The sequence below is a fragment of the Canis lupus genome, chromosome 7 (genome assembly GCF_011100685.1).
Source record: "Canis lupus familiaris isolate Mischka breed German Shepherd chromosome 7, alternate assembly UU_Cfam_GSD_1.0, whole genome shotgun sequence".
NCBI classification, from domain to species: domain Eukaryota; kingdom Metazoa; phylum Chordata; class Mammalia; order Carnivora; family Canidae; genus Canis; species Canis lupus.
In genome coordinates, this window is record NC_049228.1 from 39,860,029 (window position 1) to 39,886,816 (window position 26,788).

The 26,788-nt window shown below is 47.7% G+C and overlaps 1 long non-coding RNA gene across 13 annotated transcripts in view; it reads right to left on the bottom strand.

Annotated features, from left to right (window-relative positions):
* LOC102156662 overlaps window positions 1-26,788 on the bottom strand; it is a 106,207-nt gene that overhangs the window by 49,292 nt on the left and 30,127 nt on the right. For 2 of the 13 annotated variants that reach the window (XR_005362305.1, XR_005362296.1), the window contains 2 exons: window positions 15,823-15,918; window positions 13,236-13,996 (listed from right to left, as the gene is read on the bottom strand). The exons of 10 other annotated variants lie outside the window; for them this stretch is intronic. This is a non-coding gene — a long non-coding RNA (uncharacterized LOC102156662). Of the gene's footprint in view, window positions 1-13,235; window positions 13,997-15,822; window positions 15,919-26,788 lie in introns of those variants that run through there. One more of the 13 variants, XR_005362310.1, reaches the window with a different exon arrangement.

Genomic DNA, 26,788 nt, shown 5'->3' on the forward strand with positions numbered 1-26,788 from the left:
TGAGTGGTTGTTAAAGTGTTGAGCAGAGGAGGTAGCTGGGGTGCAGACTTCTGTGTCACAAGTTGGAGAGAAAGGAGGTAAAGAGCTGTGGGGTGGGGAGACCCGGGCCGGATGCCTTCACGCGGTGCCAGCCCGAGTGTCCACTGGTCGCAAGGGTACGAAGTGGAGGAGCGTGAGGCATCCCCAGCTGCTCAGGTCCCGCACAAGCATATGCACTTCTGGGCGTCCTGTCCTGGGGCCTGAACAACACACACGTACTCCTTGGGGTCCTGGCATGGCAGGTGCAGCGAGGGGGCTCCCCGGGCCCTCTGACTCGGGCACTGACCCCACTCTCCGTGGCCCCAGCCCCACGACCGACCACCTCCGAACGCCAGCACTCGGGTTACAGTCAGCAGGGAAACTCGGTGCCCAAGCACCCAGGCCACGCAGCTGGTCTGCGGCTCTGACTGAAGACCAGCCAATTCCCGCAGGGGGCCCTGCTCCCCCGCCAGGGCCCAGCCTGACCTGCCCACCTCCGCTGGGGAGTCCCCACCGCCCCACCCTCACCCCTGCAGCTGTTGGTTTGTCTTCCAGAAGTGGGGGTCGGGAGAGTTACTTTCCATCCGCAACCAGCTGGGAGCCACGTGACCCAGGAGACCACCGCACCCCCAAGGAAGTGGGGAGCTGCCTCGGAGCCCAGGGCCTGAGGCCCTGCCGCTTGGCCTGGCCGGGCTCCGCTCCCGGCACAACCGCGCGGGTTTGGTGCCCCCTGCTGTCCCCTTTCTGCCTGTGTCTGCATCCTGTGTCCCCCTGTGTCCTATGTCCTGTCTGCTCTGTGTCCCTGTGACCTGTGTCCCCTGTGTCCCTATCTGTGTCTCTTGTCCCCTGTGTCCCCTGTGTCTGTCCCTGTGTCCCCTGTGTCCCTGTGACCTGTGTCCATATCTGTGTCCCTGTCCCTGTGTCCCTGTTCCTGTGTGTCTGTGTCCCCGTGTCCCTGTGTCTGTGTCCCCGTGTCCCTGTGTCTGTGTCCCCGCCCCTGTGTCCCTGTGTCTGTGTCCCTGTGTCTGTGTCCCTGTGTCTGTGTCCCTGTGTCCTGTCTGCTCTATGTCCATATCCCTGTGTCTGTGTCCGTGTCCCTGTGATATGTGTCCTGTCTCTTCTGTTCCCCGTGTCCCGTGTCCCTTTCCCATGTTCTGCCTGAGACAGACATCATGACCATGGTGCAGCAGGGGGTGGTAGCATTGCAGTGAGGCCACAATGGTGCAAAAATGCACCTGAGTCATTCGCCATATAAAATCCACAATTTGAGAAAATCAAGTGCCACAGAGGGCTCTGCACCCCTCCGTGACCATGGCATGGGGCTGCTGTGCGGCCCTCGCATCTGTCTGCGCTGAGGCCAGCATGGGGCAGGGGCGTTTCAATCATTTCTTCAAGAAACAACTACTCCGCTTCTGCACCAGCCAGGAGGCATTGTCAACAAGACACAGGTATTTACTAGAGGCTGGGCAGGCGCCCTGCTCTCAAGGGGCTTTCCACCTCGGAGACAGGGAAGAGAAACCTAAGAAATCCTGTCAGTCCCTTCACTGACCCAACCATCTCGGCCTTCTCTCCAACGTCAACAACAGTGCTGTGAACTCAGTGCCAGGCCTCGGATGGAGACACTGAGGCTCAAGAAGGCCCAAGTGAAACAGGCCAGTCTCGAGCCCTGGTCCACCTCACCCTGAACTCCACGAGCTATGCGCCCACATCCTTCTGTGGTGGTTCCGGGGTATATGGGGTAGGAGCGGCCGCATGCGGGCACACGCAGGCACACATGGGCACACGCGGACAGGGAGGGCACACACCCGTGACAGTGTCACCTCAGGGGCTACAGGAAGGCAAGGGGCAGGAGGGGGGGCATACAAATGTTTTATTTCCTTTATTTTTTTTTTTAAGATTTTATTTGTTCATGAGAGACACACAGAGAGAGAGGCAGAGACATAGGCAGAGGGAGAAGCAGGCTCCATGCAGGGAGCCCGATGTGGGACTCGATCCAGGGACTCCAGGATCACTCCCTGGGCCGAAGGCAGACGCTCAACCGCTGAGCCACCCAGGTGTCCCTATTTCCTTGAACAACAAAATTTTAAAACCACATATAACTCACAGTGCACTGTTAGATTAAAAAAAAATACTTTAAATTCTAATAAAGGTTGTTAATTGTAAAAAAAAAAAACTCACTATTTGTTCATTCTGGATGGTGGGGGTGTGGGTGTTCAGCTCCATATTCTCCATGCAGCTCCATATTTTTAAATTTTTTTCCTAGATAATATTTTTAAAGCAGAAAGAAACTGATAGGAAATAAGTATCCTCCAAGGATTCGAATACGAAATCACGGAACCAGTCTACCCCTGCAGCAATCATGCATGAGCGCAACTGTGAGAACACAGGCTGGATCCTCACGGAGAAAGTCAGCTACCCATGCAGCATTTTCATCTGAGAGCCTCTGAGCATCACAAACAGGAATTAACTGTGTCCTGTCACCTCCTAGAAGATAGAGCAATGCTTCACAGATTGTTAAATCGAGTCCGGGGAAACAGTATGGATTGGGATCACGGAACTGGAAACATGCCAAGCAGTCCCCCACAGGACCGCAGCGGTGACCGTGACCATGTCCCTGCCTGCCTACCTGCTGTGCCGAGACCTGCTGTGCCTCTGAGGGCCAGCTCCTGCACAGGACAGCCTCCTGTCCTGACATGAAGCCCCATCTGAAAATAACCTTCCACATATAAATAGAGATCTTTTTCAGGGACAACCCAAACCACATCCTCTGGCTTTTATTTTACATACATACTCAGCCAGGCTCCTTCAAGCACTGGGCCTCTTTTGTCTGTCCCCTGCTCTCACCACACAGGGCCTGGGAAGAACAGGGACACCAGTCAGCACCGGCACCAGAACTCACGTGGCTGTGGGTCCCGGCACCCATCTTCTCTGAGGCAACACTTACCATGCACCTGACACCCCGGCACCTGGGGCCAGCAATCAACCGAAACACTAACAGCGTTCTGGTCCTCTTTGTCCCTCCCCTCAACTCCTGGCCTCCCAACTGGTCTCCACGGCTCCAGACTGCTACCTGCAATAATCCTAAAACACAGATCTGACCCCTCACTGAAGACTATGCCGCTGCACCTGCCGGAGGTGGGTCTGCACGCCTTACACGCAGCATGCACAGGGGAGCCTGGACCCCTCAGGACCCTAGCCCGTCCTCCCTTGCCTCCTTCCCAGAAGCAGGGCACCCCACAGGGAAGTTGAACACCTGCAGACTCCACCAGGCCAGTCCAGGGAAGGAGTCCTGAGCTTGGCTGTCGAGCTTCAGCAGTGGGGAGCTGGACATGGAGCCAGGGAGCTTCATTCAGGCTGTGGAGGTCATGGGAGGAAGACTCAGAGCTGCAAGGCCACAGGCTCTCTCCATGCCTCCTGCAGCCCAGCCGAGGCAGGAAAGCATTCAGGAGGGCTACCGCCCCCTTTCTCAGGTGCCCCTTCCCCGGGCGACTGCCAGGAAACACTGACACAATGTCCTAGAGCTCTGGGGATGTGGCACCTGGCGATCCCAGCACTGAGACTGCTAGGCTGAGCCTCCCACACTCAGGGCTTAGGGTTCATCCTGCATCCTTCAGATGCATCCAGTGGACAGACCAGTGGTGACTGGCTTCCCACTCACCAAGAGCAGATGTGTGGGCTCCTCTGGTGTCTCACATGCTCTGCCTCCCATTTCTGTGCAAGTGCCTAGTTCCCCTGCTAAACTAAACTTTAGATACAATATACTATATACACATATATCCCACTTTTCAAAGGTGTATCAGCCACTTTGCTTCTACAGAAGACCTACATTATTACCTGTTCTTACTAAACAAAAGAAGGATTTTTGCTTTCACAATGAAAGACTTAAAGTGAAAATCGCATTCAGCGTGTGTTTCACAGAGAGCAGAGCCTGGAGCAGCGAGAGGGGTCCCCCGGCTCCTTCCCTGGGACCCACACTCACATTTCAGCCTCAGGCCACCAGAGCTTTGGATGGCATCTCTGAACATCAATTTGTTTTGTGCATCAATTAGCAAGATGTGTCCTAAGGTATCAGAAAAGTCTAAGACAGGTTTTCTTGGGTCTGGGAATTCCCAAATATTTTCCATATAAATGAAATGTAACTGCTTCTTTGATTTACACCCCTTTACCTTATAGAAGCTTCCAAAGGAATGTTCAGCTTTCAGATAGCAGGGGAAGCTGCCTCCACAACAGAAATGGCAGGTGGACCTAAGCCACACCTTAGAGGATGCTGAAGTAAGGGTATATTTGTATGTTTGATACCGTTAGTAATGGGGAGTCATCAACATTTTACAAGGAGAGCAATTTGATCCGAGCTGTGTTTAGCAAACCAAACTGGCCCTGTGTGTTCAGCAGATCTGAGCAGGGAGACATGGGATGGGAGAGCACTCAGAGCCATAACAACCCTACCCCATGCAGAGTCCCTTCAGAGAGTATCCCAAATGGCCTGCGGCCCACTCCACAGAGCACCAGCCAAGTCCTGACCCTCACACTGAAAACCACACCTCAGGAATTAAGACAGACAAACACAGCATAAGACCCAACTGCACAAGCGCCAGCACCTCTGTTTTTGCTGGGAGAGCCCATTCCTTCTAGTGCCAGAAGCATCCACAGCCACCCCTACCCACCCCATGTCTGAGCCCGTGACATCTCTAGAGGGAGCACAGGGCCATGTCTGGCTTTAATGACCATTGTCTAAAAGAAACACATCCGGAGAACTGGACAGGAAGGAAAAGCTTGTGTTTGGGGGGAAAGGGAGGAGGATGTGCTTTATCTCCAAACATCTAGCTTCTATTTAATAAAACCCTCCATTGCCAAACGCATGTCAGGCCAGGATTCTCACAATGCTCACACAGAACAGAAAAGAAGGGCCTAACATGGAAATGCCTCTCATTTCTTGCTCTGGTGTGGCAGATGGCCCTCTCCTGACATTCAGGGAGGTGAACTTTGCTTCCAGAGAGAAAAGCTCACAAAACAATGCTAGGTGGGTGGCATGTGCGCAAATGCCTAACCCTGGGCGGCACGTGCACAAATGCCTAACCCTGGCCATAGGCATCAAGCATGTCTGTGGAACACGAAGAACATTCCCAAGCAGGGACCAAGTGTAGCTCATCATGCTCTCATCACAGTGCACTGCACGGAGCAAATGCCATCCAAAGATGAGTGCACATACAAACAGCTTAATGAGACAGCTCAATTCCAGGTATACATATTAATGGGCCTCTCACACTGAGAAGCCTAGGAGTTCCTGCAAATTCAGCAACAATCCAACTGGGAAACAAGACACTAGATACTAATTTCTTGCAGACAGCCTTGAAAAAAGAGCAGGGATGGAGGTGAGTTTTGGTATACTGTGGTATGCTATGCTGTGGTATACTGCATACACTGGAGTATGCTGCGGTATATTGAGGTCTACTGTGGTATGCTGTAATCCACTGCGGTATACTGCATATACTGTAGTATACTGGGGCATACTGTGGTATGCTGTGATATACTGAGGTAAACTGTGGTATACTGTGGTGTGCTGTAATATATGGTATACTGTGGTATGGTGTATATACTGTAGTATGCTGTAATATACTGAGGTCTACTGTGGTATATTATGATATACTGTGGTATGCTATATATATGCCGTGCTATGTTGTGCTATACTGAGATATACTGTGGTATGCTGTAATATACTGTGGTATACTGTGGTATACTGTAGTATACTGTGGTATGCCATAATATACTGGGGTATACGGTGGTATTCTGTAGTATACTGAGGTATATTGTGGTATGCTGTATATACTACAGTATACTGAGGTCTACTGTGGTATGCTATAATATACTGTGGTATGTTATATATGCTGTGCTATGCTGTGCTATACTGAGGTATACTGTGGTATGCTGTAATATACTGTGGTATACTGTAGTATACTGTAGTACACTGAGGTATATACTGTGGTATGCTGTAATATACTGTGGTATACTGTAGTATACTGAGGTATATACTGTGGTATGCTGTAATATACTGTGGTATACTATAGTATACTGTAGTATACTGAGGTAAATACTATGGTATGCTGTAATATACTGTGGTATACTGTAGTATACTGAGGTATATACTGTGGTATGCTGTATTATACTGTGGTATACTGTAGTATACTATAGTATACTGAGGTAAATACTGTGGTATGCTGTAATATACTGTGGTATACTGTATATACCGTAGTATACTGAGGTCTACTGTGGTATATTATGATATACTGTGGTATGCTATCTGTGTCGTGCTATGTTGTGCTATACTGAGGTATACTACGCTATGCTGTGTTATACTGTGGTATATTGTTGTATTCTGTGCTATGTTATGCTGTGGTATATTCAAAGCCTCTGGTTTAATGATGGACCCTAGCTGACACTAGGGGAACATATATATCAGAAAACGACTTTAAATATATTTGCGTATTCAGCAAACACTTATACACTATATTACGTTAGGCATTATCTTCATCACTTTTGAAATATTAATTCATTAAATTTAATACTCATTTAAAACCCAAGAGGCAGTCACAATTACTATCCTGATTTACAGAGGACAAAACGAGGCACGGGAAGGGTACTCAACCTGCCCAGGGTCACAATGCCATGAAGTGACAGAGTTGGTAACTTGAACTCGATCTGTCTGGACGCAGGTTCTGTGACAACACTAACCTCTGGCCTCACACACGCCTCTTTTCTGGGCTGCTACAATTCTCCTCCTGATTTATTCTATTTGGAGTGAGAAACACTTGATATTCTGAGAATTGGAGCATCCATTGTTTTATGAACAAGAGTACTTCTAATTTAGGTGTTGAGAATTAAAATCCGATCATCTTGTCCATAGGTATGCAGGCATAGCCTAATTGCTGAATACCATAAAATTCCAGCACAGAAAGGGTGTAAGGTAAAAACAAGTGATTCCATGTCCCAAGAGTGCTGCTCCCCATGAGACCCCACATTTCCCCCAAAGGGCTAACTCAGGTTTAACTTCAGGGAAGGCTTTGGAAGTAGAGGTGAGGCAGAGTATTGTAATTGATCCACCCCCACAGCCTGAGCCCACTAGGAACACTAACATGGGGTCCATGAGAAAGTGGCAGAGTGCTGGCTGCCACAGGCCCTTTGCTGTGGCGGCCAGGAGGATGTGTTGCAGGGAGAGCCAAGCCTGAAGGGGAGGGAGCAGAGCCAGTGAAGACGGAATGTGCTAGGCCCAAAAGATTCATTCCCAAAACATCTCTAGTCACTAGAGGTCAAAATTCCATGAACCAAAATTCCTTAAACTAAGAAAAGTGCCCCAGGACCTTGGACACCAAAGTCTTTCTGATAGGAGGGTCTGGGCAGGGAGGGGGAGTGCATACTTTCAAAGGGGCAAACAAGCTTAAGCCTGCAACCCAGTCATTTCAGGAGGAATAACCAAACTTCTAGTGCAACAGGGAGCCAAGTACTTTCATTTCAGGCTCTGGGCCTGCTCCAAGTGCTTAGCTCCTCCAGATTTTTTATAATCAATTGACGGTTTGCCAATTTTGTTGAACACTAAGAGTTTGCACAGCATCAATATAACCAGCAAATAAGATTCAGGTTTAGCATCTGTTCCACCAAGACTGTGACCAACAGACACAGACGATGTAAAGAAAACAAAACATGGCCTTGGCATCAGTCTGGCAGCCACATAACCTGGGTCTCACGGCTCAGTACCTCTGAGCCCTTGTTTTTCTGTTGGTAAAGTGAGGATAGTTACACCTGCCCTAGGAACTTGATGTTCTTGCAAAAGTTAACGAGATACCATGTGAATGTGCCAAACACCATGCCACCTACATAGGAGCTGCCTCTTTTCCCTGTAAACATACAGACAAGCAATGTGCCATGATTGTGGATGAGCATCATTCTGCAAAATTTGGTTAAATTTGGTTAAATAACAAGTTAACCAAAATGGAGGGGCAGGTGCCAAGGTATTTACTGATCACCCAACACATGTATATCATTGACAGGTGATATGGCGAGAGAGCAGAAGGCACGGCCTGCTTTTGAAGAGCTTACACTCAAAACGGGAAGCAAAAATGCTCCTATTAGACACTCAGCAGCATAGAAGTCCTGACAAACCTCGACTGAGCAGATACAACATGCCACATACTCTGATCACTGCAGGCGTAGGGGCTTATCTGACCCTCTTAACAACCCCCCAAGTCCTTACTGCTATTCCTGGGTCTGAGCTCAGACCTCAAGCAGTCTGGCAGGCATGGGCTGGTCACAACATGTCTCAGGACAAAGATTGAGGTGTAGCTCGACCAGTGACAGCCTTCTCCGAGGAGCTCAGCTGAGTTCTAGAGGAAAAATAGAATTCAGACTGGCAGGTGCCAAGGCGGGCTGGCATGTGGCCATGGTGGGCTTTGACTCCAGATCTAACTCTGGAAGGCATCGCTCAACCACAGAGTCCTTGAAACAAACTATTCACTAAGTGGGCCAAGTATTACTTCCATTTCATAGATGAAGACACGAAGTCTGAATGAGGCAAGTAACTTGAGTAAGTCTGCTCCACTCACTAGCAAGCCAGGCTTTGGGACAACTATGTCTCTTGCCCCACCTCACCCTCCCAGCCCCTGTGAGATGGCCAGCCTGGCACCCTTCCTCCTCCTGGGACCCATGCAACTGCGACTCTCCTAAAGAGTGGAGGGCCCGCGGGCCCCACCAGCCTGAAGGCCCTGTGGGGCCCCACGCACCCCCTCCCCTGGGAGCTGGCGGCCACAGTGCAGCCCTGGCCACGTGTTTGTGCCTGCTGGGCTGGGCCTGTTACTTCACACAGCTGGCACTCCCGCCGCAGCCTCTGCCAGAGGGCTGGGCCGGCTCCCCTATCTCCCCTGCCGCAGCTGTGTTTTCAACAGGGAGAGTCACTCCAGTCACCCCTCCTGAATCCCGGGCTCTGGACGCAGCCAGCAGGGTGACAGGAGGATGAGATTAGGTGGGCGGGCAGGCCCCTGGGCCCCGGGACAGGCTGCTCACCGCGAGAACCAAGGGACGAGGGCAGGACACAGAGACTACAGGCAGGAAGGAAGAAAGAAACACAGGCGAGGGGAAGACGGAGGGACGGAGGGACAGAAGGACAGAGGGACGGACGGAGGGAGGGAGGGACAGAAGGACAGAGGGAGGGATGGGGGGTCGGAGGGACAGAGGGACAAAGGGCCAGCACAGGCGAAGAAGCCAAGATGTGCTGCGGGCCTTGGCTTTCAAGCCGGGTCCTCACAACAGACCTGCTGAAAGATGTTAACTCTCAGAAGCAGCTCGCGGACAGGAATCAGTACGTGTGCACTAAGTGTGCTCTGGTGTTTCACACAAAACAAAGGCGGTCCTCTTGCATCCCCCCCAAGGGGATGGCTCACCCAGCAGTCTCCCAGGGCACACTCCCCCTCCCCGGGGGCCGCCACCCCCCTCCCCGGGCTCTGCTCTTCTCCATCGCTCCTTCTCCCTCCCACCCTTCCGCCCGCGGGTCCCTCTGGCTCTGTTCCTCGCTGTCCACGTGGTTCTTCAATCCACCGCTTCCTCTCGGTGGTCAGAGAAGGGATAAAAGCTTTCCTTTTCTGTCCGCCAGGGTTAAATTCCTTCTGAAAACATCCAGAAAGGACTATGAAAGGGGAACGGTCTTTTCCCACCGACTGCTCAGCTACAACCTGGCAGGGAATGCAGGGGTGGGGAGATGCCCAGCCGGGGGGCTCCTGGCGGCCTGGACTGCATCCCCTCCCCAGGGTGCCAGGACCCGGAGAGGCCCCGGCCTCCGCCCCCCAGAGCGTGGAGCCTCGGGAGGCAGGCAGAGCGGACTCGGGCTGCCAGTGGATGGGCCGCTGCCTCTAGGGACCCAGGCTTTCTGCGCCAAAGGAGGTCTCTGCCTCGCTCCGGAGTGTCCACGTGGACCTTCCACAAAAAGCGGCTCCCCGCTAACCCACTGCCCTCTCAGGGGGAGCTTTCTGGCCAGCCTCTTACCACTCATTTCACCCCAGCAGCTGTCTCAGGATGGCTGGCAGGATAGCTCGACCCCCAGGTTCTGAGGACCCCTGGAGACAAGGGCCCGGGGTTGGGGCACCATACTCCCCAGCACTCCCCGACCCTGTCCACAAACAGCATCCTGGAGGGAGACCCTCCTCTTGCAAACCACCCAGCTCAAGGCCCTGAGGGTCCTCCACTCGCCCGCCTCTCCCACCGCCCCTCCATGCTGCAGTTCCTGGGGGAGCGCCACGCTCACCCCTCTCCTGGCTGGTCCCCTTGACAGCTTCCAGGGAAGGATCCCCTGGCATGCAAATCTCAGCACAGAACTGGATCAGGCCTAAGACTGGGGACTGTGGAGTAGAAAAAAATCCAGGTACCAGTCTATGGTACTACCTGCTGACTGCTTTGCCAGACTGAATAAGATTAAGAGCAACTTGTGCAAAGACATCTTAGCAAAGAGCTGTCTGTGCAGGGAGCTCGGTAACGATATTACTTCTCACGACCATTTATTCAACACTCGTGCCCCTATGGTGAGCACACTATGAACCCCTACCTCGCGGTTCTCTCTGCTGAATTATGGACTCGGATAAATACACCACCAGATAGGAAGCTGTAAAACATTATGAAACATACGTGTGTACACCGCTCTCTGCCCCATTCCTACTCATATTTGGTCTTGGACCCCAGCTCCCTACATGGAGCTCCTAAGTCCTTCGGAATCTCCTGGGTGATAGGAAACCTCTTTTGTTCTAATGAGGTGACTCTCGGGGGCTCCTGGGTGGAGGGTGGGCACCAGGAAATCTAAGCCATACTTTAAAGCTCAGAACTTCCAGCCCCACCCCCATTCTTGGGCAGAGGGGAGGGGGGCAGCTGGAGAATGAATTAATGATCAATCCCACCTATGTGATGAAGCCTCCGCAAAAGTCCCTGAAGTGCAGGGTTCTAAGAACTCCAGGCTTGTGAACACATCCGCATGCCAGGAGGGTGACACACCTCAGCTCCACAGACACAGGTGCTGCTGCGCTCAGGACCATTCCAGACCTCAACTTATGTGCCTCTTCATCTGAATCCTTTATTAAATCCTTTATAATAGGTTGGCAGATGTGTTTCTCTGAACTCTGTGAACCATTTTAGCAAATGATCAAACCCAGGGAGGGGGTCATGGGAACCCCAATTTATAGCCAGCTGGTCAGAAACACAGATGACAGCCTGGGACCTGTGACTGGCCTCTGCCGTGGGACAATCTGGTGGGACTGAGCCCTTACCCTGGGGGATCTGATGCCACCTCCAGGTAGGCAGCGTTGGAACTGAGTTTTACTGTGGGACACCCAGCTGGTGTCAGAGAAATGACACCAATGCTGTGGAGCAGAAACCACACATCATTTGGTGTCAGAGTGCAGAGTGTGAGAGTCCAGGGAAACAGTGCATTTTCCCCTAGACAAATGCAGAATTAATAAATGCAGTCATGCATGAGACAGAGCTCCAGGAAGTGGGGGAAGGAGCAACATTAATTCAGCAGGAGAACAGAAGGGACGTAGCAGCAGACATGGTACCAGGGCAAGGCCGTGTCCCATGAGTGGGACTGTGCCTGGTGGGAGAATTCCAAATTCCAGGAGGCAGATGGGGAATTGTGAAGGGTGCAGGCAGGGTGTGTGGGATCAACACACACAGGCTGCTTTCTTAGGGTCCAGTTCTCCTTCCTTTTTCCACCAGCCCTGGTGCCCACTTAGGTACCCACTCAGTTCTTGGGAAACCCCTAATGTGAAGAGGAGCACATCGCACTGGCTGCAGGAATTGGTGCAGAGTAAACACCGACATAAACAAACCTAGTTGGAATGAAGATGGGCTAGGAATGCGGGGCAAAGTCATTCTTTCTTTAGAGACATGAACAATGAAGCAACCACCTTGGGACCATGAAAATCAGATAGAAGGAAACTGAGTCCTTGAAGGAATTGCTGAGCTGCTGGAGCAAGCCTTACCTGAAGCTCACACTGATAATGAACTTTTGTGTTTTTTTAGCCCCAGGAGCAAATAAATCCCTGTCTTACATATACGCCAGTTTGAGCTAAGCTTTTCAGTTTCTTGATGTTCAGGAAATGACCTGAAGTCATGTTTTGCATGCATCATGGGTGCATGGAGGGATGTAAGAGACATTGAAACTAGAAGGGTATTTGAGGATTAAGCCATGTTCTACACTAGGGTGTTGGATTTCATGTAGGCAGCAGGGAGATGCACAGAAAATTGTTGAGGAGGGAGGTGGCGTGATGGAATATGCTTTAAGAAATTAGTTCTCATGGCAGGATGAGTGACAGACTGCAGGGAAGGGAGATTAGGAGGGAAAAAATGTGATTAGTAATGGGTCTGGGAAAGGACATTTATCAAACATGCCCAGATGTCAGTGCTGCAGGGGGACAGGGGGCGTTGGCAAGCTGGCACAGTCCCTCCTGCTGCAACCTCTCTGCTATCAGCACTGAAAGGCTTCCCTTCGCCCTTGAGAGCACACAGCACACAGCTGAGAGGGTCCAATCCTAATATCGCCATACCCCCAAAGGCTGTCCAGTCATCTTAGAAGTTTCAAAAAAACAGGAGAATCTTCTTCTTTTAAAACCTAAAATGGGCAGCCTGGGTAGCTCAGTGGTTTTGCCGCCTTCGGCCTGGGGTGTGATCCTGGAGACCCGGGATGGAGCCCCCCGTGGGGCTTTCTGCATGGAGCCTACTTCTCCCTCTGCCTCTCCCTCTCTCTCCCTCTGTGTGTGTGTGTGTGTGTGTGTGTGTGTGTGTGTGTGTGTCTCTCATGAATAAATAAATAAAATCTTAAAAAAAAAAAAAAAAACCTAAAACAGGGGATCCCTGGGTGGCTCAGCAGTTTAGTGCCTGCCTTTGGCCCAGGGCGTGATCCTGGAGTCCTGGGATCGAGTCCCACATCAGGCTCCCTGCATGGAACTTGCTTCTCCCTCTGCCTGTGTCTCTGCCTCTCTCTGTGTGTCTCTCATGAATGAATGAATGAATGAATGAATGAATAAATAAATAAAATATTTTTAAAAAATTAAAATCTAAAACAAAGTTAATTTTAACTTTCTTAAATTTGTTTATTTTTTTAAAGATTTCATTTATTTATTCATGAGAGACAGAGAGAGAGGCAGAGACACAGGTAGAGGGAGAAGCAGGCTCCATGCAGGGAGCCCGATGTGGGACTCGATCTGGGGACTCCAGGATCATGCCCTGGGCCGAAGACAGGTGCTAAACCGCTGAGCCACCAGGGCTGCCCTCAAATTTGTTTAGACTAACAATACATTTACACAGTGGGGAAAAGAATACACCCCAAAATAAGTATCTATAACAAAGCATCCCCACTCACAAAAGTTTGTGAAACACCGATCTAAATCACAGGGCTCCTAGCTCCCCTCCCCTGTGGGAGCACCTGTCCCAACAGCTGCCAGAGTGTTAGAGCCTTCCCAAGCCTTCCAGAGGCTGGCAAGAGGCCTCCGGAGCTCACGTGGCTCTGTCCCCACAGCCACGAGGAAGGTAAGCATCTTCATCTCCTCCCACTATGCCCAGAGAGGGCCCTGGCTGCCCACTAGTCCATACTGCCTGGGGCCCTACACCTTGCTCCTTCCTCGCAGCCTCTTCCCCACCTGTTCCCATTCTCGGCCCCCAGAATTTCCCATAGGCAGACTGCCACCTGCATCCCAAACCCACTGTTTAATTTACATAATTCCAGTTGTTTTCCTTGTCAGCTTCCTGTTTTGTAAACTCCCGTAGGGTTTCTTAGTCTGCCTGGTTCACCACCACCCTCTGCCAACATGGCCTTTCACATCGAAGGAGACAGAGGAGCTTCTATCTGTTGATTTCTCTTTTTGTTGTAGAAACAGAAGCTTCAAAACAGCCAGTGGTTTTTCCAATCCAGAGAGTTTCCTACCAACTTCTGACTCCACTGGTTACTGGCTTCCTGTTAGCAGAACAAAGTTTCAGGCTGAGTCACAGCAGAGAGCCAAGCCCAGCAGTGATGTACAAGTGCAGCTAATGACAGCCTTGCCACCAGCAGTGGCCACTAGCAGTGCTGCCCCTGTGGGGGCTCCACAACCCCTGGTGAGTCTGATGCTAGGAGTGCAAGACACTGAAGTGTGTGCCTGAATTTCTCTTCGGGGTAATGTAGGAGTGCCAGCAGTAAGCACAGGCTGGGCAGGGCTGGCCCGGAGGTCGGGGGATCAAATGGGGCCTGCATCAGGGTGGTTCCAGGGATACCCAGGAAGGCATGACTGCTTCCAAATAACTTCCCACCCACCTCCTCTCCCCTCCACAGAGCAGGTTTTTCCCTCTGAGGCACACACAGGCCACTCACACCCTAATATGATTAACGTGATGAGTTCACTTTGGAAAACACTCATCACTGCAGAGAACCACATGAGAGAGACACAGAAATAACCAGAAACATGAGCCGGCCAAGAGAGATAGGCAGGAAGGAGACACAAAAGTCAAGTGCTCCTCAGTTTCGCCCAGGACGGGGCTTGGCTGCAGGGGCAGCAGTGGGGAACCTCTACCCGCCCACCCCCCACCACCATAACTGAGTTTGGGAGTTTCTCCTGATTCCAAGAGTCTCTCAAGGGGCCTCAACACCAATGAGCCATGCAGGAGCGGCCTTATGATACATAGATGAAACACAGGGGCTCCACACCATGCCAAAACCACCACCACAAGGACAGGTCTGCAGTGGGTCTGTCACATGCAACATCACCGTTAATTTTCACAGACGTCCAGGAAATGCAGCTCCTCCTAAGTCTAGAGAGCAGGGGGAAGAGGTTTTCTGACTCTAGGTACCGTGGCATGTATAATTGATGAATTCCTAGATTTCTCAAAAATCAAGGTATCATCCCATAACATGAAGTTCACCATTTAAAAATCTGTGGTCAGTGGCTTGTGGCAGGTTCAACACGTGGGACAAGCCCCAGCGCCCCCCAATTCCAGGTCCTGGCACCATGGGATCTGGGCAGATGTGAAAGTCCCTCCCACAGGCCCCTGGGACAGGCCTCAGAACAGAGAGCAGGTGAAAAGCAGAAGCTCCAAGGTACCAAGAAGGGACAGTGGCTGCTCAGTGACTGTTGTCACAGGAGCTCAGAGAGGACAATTGCTGAGCCTCTGGAATTCCGGAGACGTAGGCAATGTGTCACTTCCCAGATCACGTCCCACTCCACAGCAAGGAGCAAATCCCACTGCTTCACGGGCATATCTCACATATGGGCATCTCATGTGGTCTTAACCTTGATTAAAGGAGAGCTAAAATTCTGTTTTTCTCCTCAAAGCCTGTTCCTGTGACCCCCACACACACCCCCCAGCCCCATTTTGGTCCTCCAACCCACTGGCCTCCTGTCATCTGCTTCAACTCACTCTGCTCCTCTGGCCCCTGACACCCGGCACAGGCCACACCCTGCCCTCACGCGCTCAGCCTACGGTTCCCAGACCCTCTCCTCCTCCCGACACCCACAATGCACACCGCTCCTGGGAACTCAAGAGTTCCTGCCCCAGTGAGGAGCCCTCGGCCACCAGCCACACCGCCTCTCCTCTGGGCCTCCTGGCTGCATGTGGCCCAGCCTCTGTGTGACACCTGCCACTGCTGTGGCCGGGCACTTGCAGGGTGACCACTTCATTGGTGTCCATAGCCAGCAGACACCCCATCTCCTCCGGTACCCCCAGCAGCTGGCAAAACTTGGCACCTAGCGGGCAATAGAGTTCTGACAAACAAAGGAATTCAAGTCTCGTCTCTTTGTTTTTACTTACCTACTTATTTATTGAGGCATAGCTGATATACACAATGATTCAACATCTGTATGTATATGTTGTGAAATGATCGGCACAATAAAGTCTAGTTAACATCTGTCAACAAACATAGTTACAGAAAACATTTTTTTCTGGTGATGATTAGGAAGAAGCCCTAAGAGCTCTCTAGGATAGGGCAGCCCCGGTGGCGCAGCGGTTTAGCGCCGCCTGTAGCCCAGGGCATGATCCTAGAGACCCGGGATCGAGTCCCACATCGGGCTCCCTGCATGGAGCCTGCTTCTCCCTCTGCCTGTGTCTCTGCCTCTCTCTCTCTCTCTCTCTCTCTGTGTGTGTGTCTCTCTCATGAATAAATAAATAAAATCTTTAAAAAAAAAAAAAGAGCTCTCTAGGATAAAGTGGCTGCAAAAAGAACTTCAAAAGAACCCCAGCAGTTGGTTATGGAAACCAGTGTTTATACCATGAGCTATTCCCCATGTTGCTTTGACCACAGGCAAAGGTTTGACAGGAATGTAGCTTTCAAGCACTGGGACTGTCAGGCGGAGGGCTTGATAAACCGGTTCCTACCTTTGGTCTACTCTCTCCTGCTCACCTTCCTGCTTCCAGAACACAGACTGGAGTAGGGCCAAGTGGGGAGCCTGGCTGCTGCCAGGTGCGCTGCCAGGGTGCAGGGAGGACACAGGGACAGAGAGGGAGGACCGGGGGCCAGGGAGATGTGCGTGCACTCCGTTCCTTCTCATCCCTGGGACTACACAGCATTTCAAGGGCTCTGTGATTTCTGAAATTCCATATGAAAATGATAGGAGATCTAATTTTTCCAAGTCCTTTTGGTGAATTTTATCAATAAGGGATGTGAAATACCAACACTGCTTGATACAATATTCAGAAATCACATTATCACAGCTTTTGACCCAACACCTGGAATGGAACCTATTTAGAAATCAGTCCTGGCAGCTTCTGAAAGCCTGGAAGACATTATTATTGATTTTGCAGGTACTCTGAAGAACTACCTGCCTTTTCTCATCAGATCAATATGTTCAAGTGAGGGGGGTCTCTGGGTGGCTCAGCGGTTTAGCACCTGCCTTCAGTCCAGGGCGTGATCCTGGAGTCCTGGGATCGAGTCCCACATCGGGCTCCCTGCATGGAGCCTGCTTCTGCCTCTGCCTCTGCCTCTGTCTCTCTCTCTTTCTCTGTGTGTATGTTTCATGAATAAATAAATAAAATCTTTAAATATATATATATGTATATATATGCTCAAGTGGGTCGTCTGTTGAGATGCTGCAGTGATGCAGCTGGTTTACACAGCCCTGGCCCCGGGGCAGCCACCGCATAGCAGTGTGGACAGAGGAACTCTGGCCCACGTGCAGACTGTGGGTTGGCAGGGGGTCTCTGGTGGCGGGGCCAGAGGAGTGGCACTCAGCCTTTCCCCACCCCTCACCTGCGGCCCCCACATCCTCCTTACCCAGCCCCCCAAGTGCTGCCAGAGAATCAGAATGACCTGAATTATCTGATACACTATACAAGTAAATCATCTCCAAATGACAACATTTTTACTATAACCGAAACAAATCCCACGTGAGACACCTTCCAGCTCACCTCTGTTCATCTCTGTAAAGACTGGATTACTCTCCTAGAAAAAAAAGGTATGCTGGTTTTCCAGCCCACATCTACACCCTACCACCTCTGCTAGCAGAGGGGAGAGCCCAGCTTCAATTCAACTTCTTTCTGGTTCTGTCTCACTGGACACAATAGCTGTGCTCCTGAAAACCCACATGCATTTACTCTTTCTAAACAGTCCCACATTTAAAAGGCACTAAGGAAGCTTCCTACCTAAAAGAATTCCAGGGGCAGCCCTGGTGGTGCAGTGGTTTAGCGCTGCCTGCAGCCTGGGGTGTGATCCTAGAGACTGGGGGATCAAGTACCACGTCGGGCTCCCTACGTGGAACCTGCTTCTCTCTCTGCCTGTGTCTCTGCCTCTCTCTCTCTCTCTCTGTCTCTCATGAATAAATAAAATATTTTAAAAATAATAATAATAAAAGTAAAAAAAAAAAAAAAGAATTCCAGAAGCACCGGTGGGGGCTCAGTCAGTGAAGTGTCTGCCTTCAGCTTAGGTCATGATTCCGGGGTCCTGGGATCTAATCCCGCATCAGGCTCCCTGCATGGAGCCTGCTTCTCCCTCTGCCCGTGTCTCTGCCTCTCTCTGTATGTCTCTCATGAATGAATAAATAAAATCTTAAAAAAAAAGAGAGAGAGATGTGAAGGAGAAAAACACTGGTAAACTAGAAAAAAACCACATTTCTCTGTATGCAACTTCCTACTTACTTCCCATGCACAGGATGGGAATCCGACTCACCCTCCCTCTGCTCCCCTCTGTGCCTCCTTCCAGATATTTACTGTTCATTATGTTTGCTACCAGCAATCACACTCCTCCTTTGAGCCCCTGGGCAGGCTGAAAATACTGCAGAGACCACTCCAGTCCGCACACTCATGCACACTCATGCTCACTCACACACTCACCCAGGGCCTCAGGTAGCTTTCCCTGGCCTTTTGGTTTGCTAAGCACAACTAAAAAAGGCCCCCACTCACCCACCAAAAGGGTTGGTAAAAGTCCCTTATGCTCAGCAAATATAAAATAGCCACAAGTCTGTAACACAAATCAGTCACTGACCCATCAGCCTATTTATTTACCCATCATATTGAGTTTATATACAAAGACTAACGAAATAACTCTCAACAAATTAATCCCTTTAAAAAGAAAGATCTTATTTCTCAGCTTAAAATGCCTTGTCAACTGGCAACAGATAAACACATGTTCTGGGATAAGTTAAAGGCCCTGGGGTCAGTGCCCTCACTATCCAGGGAATTCACGGACTAAATCCTTCTGAACTTGATTAGATGGCTCACACTACTCTGTTCTGACATTGCTGGATGTTATAGTAAAATAGCCAAAGTCATTCAGTCTTGCCATCAACAGATGATGTCTGCTTTTCCCTTGTGTGTGCCTAAAGGCCTCTGCTATAAACTCAGAAATAAAATAGAAACTTTTGGAAATAACCTCAAAAAGAGGTGTCATAAAACTTGTAGCAGGCTCTGTTAACTACGGACACCACAGAAACCAGACTTGGGAGCATGGGCCTCCCCATTGGTGCAGACAGCATGTCCACACACACCTGTCCAGTCCATACCCAGGCTCTGAGTCTCAGGACCTCCACAACTCTGAGCACGGAAATAGGTGACCTCATGAAGGTAGGCTGCTCAGCCCAAAGTTGGCCAAATAAAAATCAATTTTCTGGGATTGAGTGAATGGATTTAATTGTGGTTAATGTTCTATTTTGAGTGGGCAGATGAGGAAACATACTTCTCTTCCTTCTTTATCTCTAGCCATCAGTTTAACATGCTTTCATAAACTGGAATGGAACATTCTGTAAGTGATATAATATTCTAACATCCCTCCTTAGAATTCAGGAGGAAAAATAAACTTCTGGTGAAATTTTATAGTATATAGTTTAAATGAGGAAATTAAAAGAGAAATCTGAAAATACTGATTCTGGAGAATATATTACTAGACTTTACAAATTACCCAAAACAATGGTAACAGTGGTTAAATATTACTCCAAACACTTTTACTAAGTTCCTTTACTTTCCGTGATTGTGTAATTATTTACTTAGGACCAATAAAAATCCACCCTCTTTCCTATAAGATTGAACCTGGTAAATCAAATTTGCAACAATAAGCAAGATACAAACTCCATTTAATTAGATATGGCAAGCTCCTCCAGGACCAAGGGCTATGCTTTACAGGTTGAAGGGAAATGCCTACGACCACTGATATGTTGATAACTGTTTAACAACCAGCTCTCCAAAGGAAAGGCAGCGCCTGGTGGTGTTTGCCAATTCCTGTGTTATGAATACTCTCGTCATTGCCAACTTCAACAAGACACCCTTGAACACAGGGTTGGGAGTGGACACGCAGTAGCACACCACTTCAGAGTATCTCCACCACCAAGATACGAAAAGTGTGAACAACCTCAAGAGCTTACATTAAAAAGTAAGATGTGGGCAGCCCCGGTGGCTCAGCGGTTTAGTGCTGCCTTTAGCCCAGGGCCTGATCCTGGAGACCTGGGATCGAGTCCCATGTCGGGCTTCCTGCATGGAGCCTGCTTCTCCCTCTGCCTGTGTCTCTGCCTCTCTCTGTCTCTCTCTCTCTCTGTGTGTGTGTGTGTGTGTGTGTGTGTGTGTGTCTCATGAATAAATAAATAAAAATCTTTTTAAAAAAAAAAGTAAAATGTCAGGCAACAATCAGGAAGGATGAGGTTTGAGCATTTATGACCACTATGTTAAATATAATATATTTAACTGTAAATGATAAAGTTTAATTTCTAATAATGGCCTGGTTTAACACACAGCTTACAAAATTCCTGTAGATTTAAAAATCAACTCATGTGAGCCAGTGATAGCCAATTCCAGGATACTACTTCCAAGAAAACTGTCCTGAAACCTACTTCATGGCTTACAGAGTATCAGCTTTACAGGTAAAGAGTTTCCCTATGGGCCAGAATGTGACAGCGCTGAGCCTCTCAGACAGAGGGTACCCTACAGGCTACTGCAGGCAAACCTCCTAGAAGCAAATTGGATGGTTCTTGGTCCTTAGCTCAGGAGATGAGCTGATAGAAGTAACTTACAACTGTAGAGGATTTACAACGTAATTCTGAAATCAGAACTGCCCTGGTTTTATTAATATGTAACAAGGATGCCTCCATACAGACAGTCCCTGACTTAGGATGTCTCCACTCACTGGTTTTCAACCCTATAACAGTGATACCCTTTTCAGGAGAAACCACACTTCCAATGGGGAATTGTGATCTTATCCCAGGCTAGTGGTCTGTGCTATCCTCTGGTGATGCTGGGGAGCAGTCCCTGATCCCCATTAGTCAGTCATCACAAGGGTCAATGCCGATCCACTGACCTCCATTCTGTACCCATACAACCATTCTGTCTTTCGCTTTCAGTACAATATTCAATAAATTACATGAGATATTCGATACTTTACTATAAAACAGGCTTTGTGTTAGATGATTTTGCCCAACTGTAGGCTGATGTAGGTTTCTGAGCAGTACTGAGGTCAGTGGGACTAAAAGGTACTGTTCAGTAGGTTAGGTATAGTCAATGAACTTTCCGCTTAGTGATATTTTCAAATGATAAGGGGTTTATCAGACATAAGTCCCTTGTATGTCAAGGAAGATCTGTGTATTAACATATCTTGTGCACTATGTAAATAAAACCAGTGAAATAAAACAAAATATCAGTTGAGTTACACCAAATCTGAAAACCTCAAAGCCATCTATGGGGTCAAATCCGAGCATCAGAGTGGGGCATGAAGGAGAGATGGTGAAAATACAACCAACGCTCTGCTAACCCACACAGATGGGACACGTACGCATCTACTTTGCACCCAGAGATAAAATCAACAAACAACAAAAACCAGGAAAACCAGAATCAGTCTGTGTCATTCCAGACCTCAAAAGAGGAAATGTTAAGCCTTTTCTGCAGGTTACCGACCCCGACAAAATCATCTGTCTCCCTACCTTTTGCACTGCTAGTGCCTAAAGATATGTCTCGGCCTCTGTAAGTGCTAAAATCATGCAGGAAAACTACAATTTTTCTACCACACACAGACCAACCGGAATCTCAGAGATTTGGTCATTTCTTTCCTTTAAATACTGTTGCATTTTTTCCTTAAAAAGCCTGTCTTTCCAAAGCCTGGACTCCCTTACAAGCCTCTGTGTAAGTCCAATTACTTTCATCTCTGAGTCCTTCTGTGACAGTGACTTGCTTATCTGTCTCTATCTTGTGATCCTACACACCGAACTAGGTTGTTTCCAGTCACGGCCATGTGGTTTCTGTCAGAGCAACCTTCTCACAAATAACAGCTATAAACCCTGGGCAAAATATAAAGACAACTATCTGAAGACATTGGGGAATAGCCAAAAAGAGGTGGATACTGGGAGGAAGTCAACACTTGGATGAAGGCAAAGAACTGGGTGTGTTTCCCATTTTTTATGGCTTTGATCCTGAGGTAAGGCCTCACTATACAAAAGAGCCAAAAGTCAGAAAGAAAACCCAAAGTCTAATGACCTGAAGACAGAGCACAGAGTCAAGACAGACACAGCTGCTGTAAAGCAGAGGGGGAAATCCTGAAGAGAGCAGATCCAGGAAGGGGGAGCCCCAAATTGTGTGTATAAATTTTGCCCAAATCTCTTGATTCATGCTGAATCACATTTGTATGAAGCAGACTTCAAGCAGTCCAGCAAAGACCTAAATGAAAGGAGAAATTGGACTGACCATTCACAGCAGGGAAGACAAAATTAGCAATCTGAATTCAGCCAAGTTAACTGCCTACTATCCAAAAGCAAACAAAACAAAACAAATCAAAACTCTTCAGGAGAACATAGCAGAACTAAGAATCTCTACAACATGTCACTCAATTCATAACGTCCAGAACATGGTTCAAAATTACTTAACATTCAAAGAAACAGGAAGACATCTATACTCAAGAAAAAAAAAAAATGAAGATCAACCCTGAAACGATTCACATATTGGGATTAGCAGATGAGGGATATAAAACAATTATTATAACTAATTTCAAGGACACAAAGTATGCTTATAATAAACAAAAAGTAGGAAGTATCAGTAGGTAACTAGAAACTATTTTAAAAAACTAAATAGACATTCTAGAGCTGAAAAATATGTATCTCAAGTGTTTGAAATCATTGGATGGGCTTAACAGTAGAATGAAGATGACAGGAGAGTCCATAAACTTGAAGACAAATTAACAGATTTATTTTCTGATCTGAAGAGCAAAAGGAAAAAAAGAAAAATTAATAGAGCTTCAGGAACTTGGGGGACATTATCAAAAGCTTTAATATATGTACAATTGGAGTCCCGAAGGAAAAGAAAAATAAAATGAAGCAGACAAGATATTTGATGAATCATGGCCAAGCGTTTCCCCAAATTGCTATGTCCCATCTAGATGGCAATCTCAGCGAAAGTGAGGGATTCTGAGTTGCGCCTCTTCAGTGGTCCACACAGCACCAAACAAAGGCCACACAGCAGATATGTAACTAATACATATTTATACATTCAGCATCCAGAATAATTATTGAATGCTTACTATGTGTAAAACGTAATGAAAGGTGCTAGAGACACAGTTCCAGCTATTGTTCTTAGTTGAAGACTACAATTTTGAAAAAGGAAAGAGGGAAAAGCCCCACTGTTTCTTTTTGAAACACTTTTCTTTCCTAGGCAATTCCCCTGCCGATAGTGGTCCCTGCCAAAAGGAAGACATAACATTGTGAATCCAAGGTGAGAAGGGATCTCATATCAGCAAGCAATAGTTAGAGCTCTCTTTCCAGATCCCCTTCAAATAGTCCTTTTCTCCCCTAACTTTGCTTGTTTAGGACAAAAGGGTGAGCATCTCCACACAATTTTCACTGATTTTTCTTGAGAGTGTCTTTAGCTTTTAGACAGAATTTACAACCTCAAGACACCTACAGATGATTAACCATGACATATTTTGGTACTCCCGTAATATATAGGGAGAAAGCTGAGAAAGACCATCTCTCCACTTTGGAAAGAATACACAGAGGTGAACATACCTCTTCAGAACCTAAACAATATAATATCCAAAAGATGAGGTCTGTGTGAGTGTGTGTGCATGTGTCAGTCAGAGAGACAGCAAGGCAAAGAACCAGAGAGACAGAAACACAGAGGGAGAAACAGAGAAAGTGGGACTCAACATTCCCTCCTCTGTGTGAAACCTTGAAGCACTTCTTCAGTCTAATTTATATGCCTGTCCACTAACAGCCTATGGTTTTGAGAAGCAGCCTGTCCACAAATAAACTCAGCAAAACGCCCCAGCAGAGATGTACTGGACTGATAGACTCATTGCAAGCATTACCGTGGCTATGAGGACATGGTTTTGGGCACAATGCCCAAAACTAGATGCCTGAGACCATAAATTTAGTAAATCCCCTTGAAATGAGCTGCTGGAAATGTCTATTCCTGTTATAAAAAAGAATTTGCCCATAAAGATAGAAGCAGAAATTAGATTTTGGTATATTTGCAGGAGCCTTGGAGTCCAGGAAGTGGCATTTATGAGTTTGGTTATGGGTCTGTTGCTGGATCCTGAAGAGACTTTAGTCAGTATCTGAGTATTTCTGGTGCCTGTGTGGCCAGCCACTTGGGGACAATTCCCTCTGCCATCCATTGCACAGCCACACTGCATCTGTCAATACACTAGTTGTCATCTACTGAGTTATTCCTAAGCATAGCGCACAGTGAGGGGCACTCTACTTGCATCACTTCTAATCCTAGTCATCCTCCTGAAGGTGGGCATTATTCAAGTTACAGATGATGATGCTGGATCTCAGAGAGGCTTAGCAAATTTGGAGAAGTCACATCAACTAGTAAGAAGTGGTGCCAAGATTCTAAGAGACTCTTACTATGTTATGCTAGTTTGCTTTTACTCATTAGGCACAGTTGATATATAAAGGACACTCCAGGTATATATGTACTCAGAAAAGAAGAAGAAGAAAGAAGAAAAGAAGAAGAAAGTAGCTTAGGAACTGCATTCATGGATATAAATCTAGATGAAAGAGGAAATATGGCCTAAATCACCCAGAGACTAGGAACAAAGCACAGAATGAAAGCTACAGGTTTCACTTAAGGAGTGTGCATAAAACAAAAAGTCAGAGAGGATTTGAGATGCTACTGTGTCCCCTGGAGACCCTTAGTTCTTATGTTGTATGCACCCTAACCTGGATAATAAACCAAGAGTCCTATACCCACACCACATGAGACAAAAAGGGCTGCACATCCCCCACCACATGATTTCTGAAGCAACTTGAAAATAAGTCCCTAATAAATCTTGAAAAAAAAATGGGGATGCCTGGATGGCTCAGTGCTGTGATGCCTTCAACTCAGGGTGTGATCTTGGAGCCCCAAGATCAAGTCCCACATCAGGCTCCCCGCAGGAAGCCTGCCTCTCCCTCTGCCTATGTCTCTGCCTCTCTCTCTGTCTCTCTCATGGATAAATAAATAAAATCTTGAAGAAAAAAAAAGAAAAGAAGTCCCTAATGTTTGCAATTCCACAGCATTAGAAAAATGCAGTTGCAAGAGTAGATGACTGGGGGTTTTTCTAATTTATTTTAATTCAATTAATTAACATATAACGTATTACTGGTTTCAGAGGTAGAGATCAATGATTCGTCAGTCTTATATAACACCTAGTGCTCATCACAGCACCTGCCCTCCTTAATGCCCATCATCCAGTGACCCCGTCCCCCCACCTCTGAATGGATGATTGTTGATGACTGCATGGGAGCCCACTGTACCATCATCTTTCTATATTTTGGCAGGCTTAAAACCTTTCATAACTGAAGTTTTAAAAGAGTCAAAGGAGAAAAGAGAAAGAAAAAAAAAAGAAAAATGTCAGCCTGCATAGGGTGGAAGAAGAATGATGCCTGAAAATAAACAAGAAATCCTGATAAAATAAAGGACATATGAAGGAGCCTCTTCCCTGTTAGCCAATAGCCATAGGGTTTCAAGGCAAAAAAACTCAGGGAAGAAAGAGAAAGCTCCTCCTGTGAAAACCTGTGAGTGTTCTTATGAGAAGTGAGGGATTCTGAATGACCAAGAAAAAAAGCATCTTGGAAGAGACATCAGGGCGGCCCAATATGACAGAGCTGAGAGCAGCTGCATGTGGAGCTCATGAACAAAGGGTAGATTTATAGCAGAAAACTGTTTACCATGAACTTAACTGCATCCCAGAATAAAACTCAAAAACATCACCAGGACTTATTAAAATACACATAGCAGGGTGCCTGGGTGGCCCAGTCTGTTACACATCCAACTTGATTTTGGCTCAGGTCATAATCTCAGGGTCATGAAATCAAGTCCGGCATCCGGCTCCATGCTCAGCAGGGAGTTTGCTTCAGAGTCTCTCTCCCGTTGTCTGCCCCTCCTGCTCATGCACATGTTCTCTATATAAATAAATAAGTCTTAAAAAATACACATATCAAAAATATATCTATACCGATGTCTCAGTGAATCAGTCTGTTTAAGCACTTATCAGGGCTTCCAAACAGTTATCTATTTTGCTCTGGTTGATCTTGCTTGCCGCCATTAATGGCCAGATGGAGCTCTCATTCTTTCTTTCAATTATAACTTGTAAACCATTGATTCCCAATCTTTTTAAAGTTACCATTGCTTATTTGACTTTATAAAACTTGTTCCTTTTTTACTCCCTGAAGGAAAATAAAAGCTTTATAACATATTTATTTTTTTAATAAAACAAAGCAAAAATAAAGGTCCTGGTAGTTTTTTTTTGTTGTTGTTGTTTGTTTTTTTATTGTTTCTCAGGGAACTTGGCTGGCTTAGTCAGTGGAGCATGTGACTCTTGATCTCCAAATTGTGAGTTTGAGCCCCAGGTTGGTATAGAGAGGATTTAAAAATGAAATGTTAGCAATCAATGTGATTGATCATATCAGCAAGAGAAAAAACAGGAACCATATGATCCTCTCAACAGATGCAGAGAAAGCATTTGACAAAATACAGCATCCATTCCTGGTCAAAACTCTTCAGAGTCCAGGGATAGGGGGAACATTCCTCAGCATCTTAAAAGCCATCTATGAAAAGCCCACAGCAAATATCATTCTCAATGGGGAAACACTGGGAGCATTGCCCCTAAGATCAGGAACAAGACAGGGATGTCCACTCTCACCACTGCTATTCAACATAGTACTAGAAGTCCTAGCCTCAGCAATAAGACAACAAAAAGAAATAAAAGGCATTCAAATTGGCAAGGAAGAAGTCAAACTCTCTCTCTTTGCAGATGACATGATACTGTACATAGAAAACCCAAAAGACTCCACCCCAAGATTGCTAGAACTCATACAGCAATTTGGCAGTG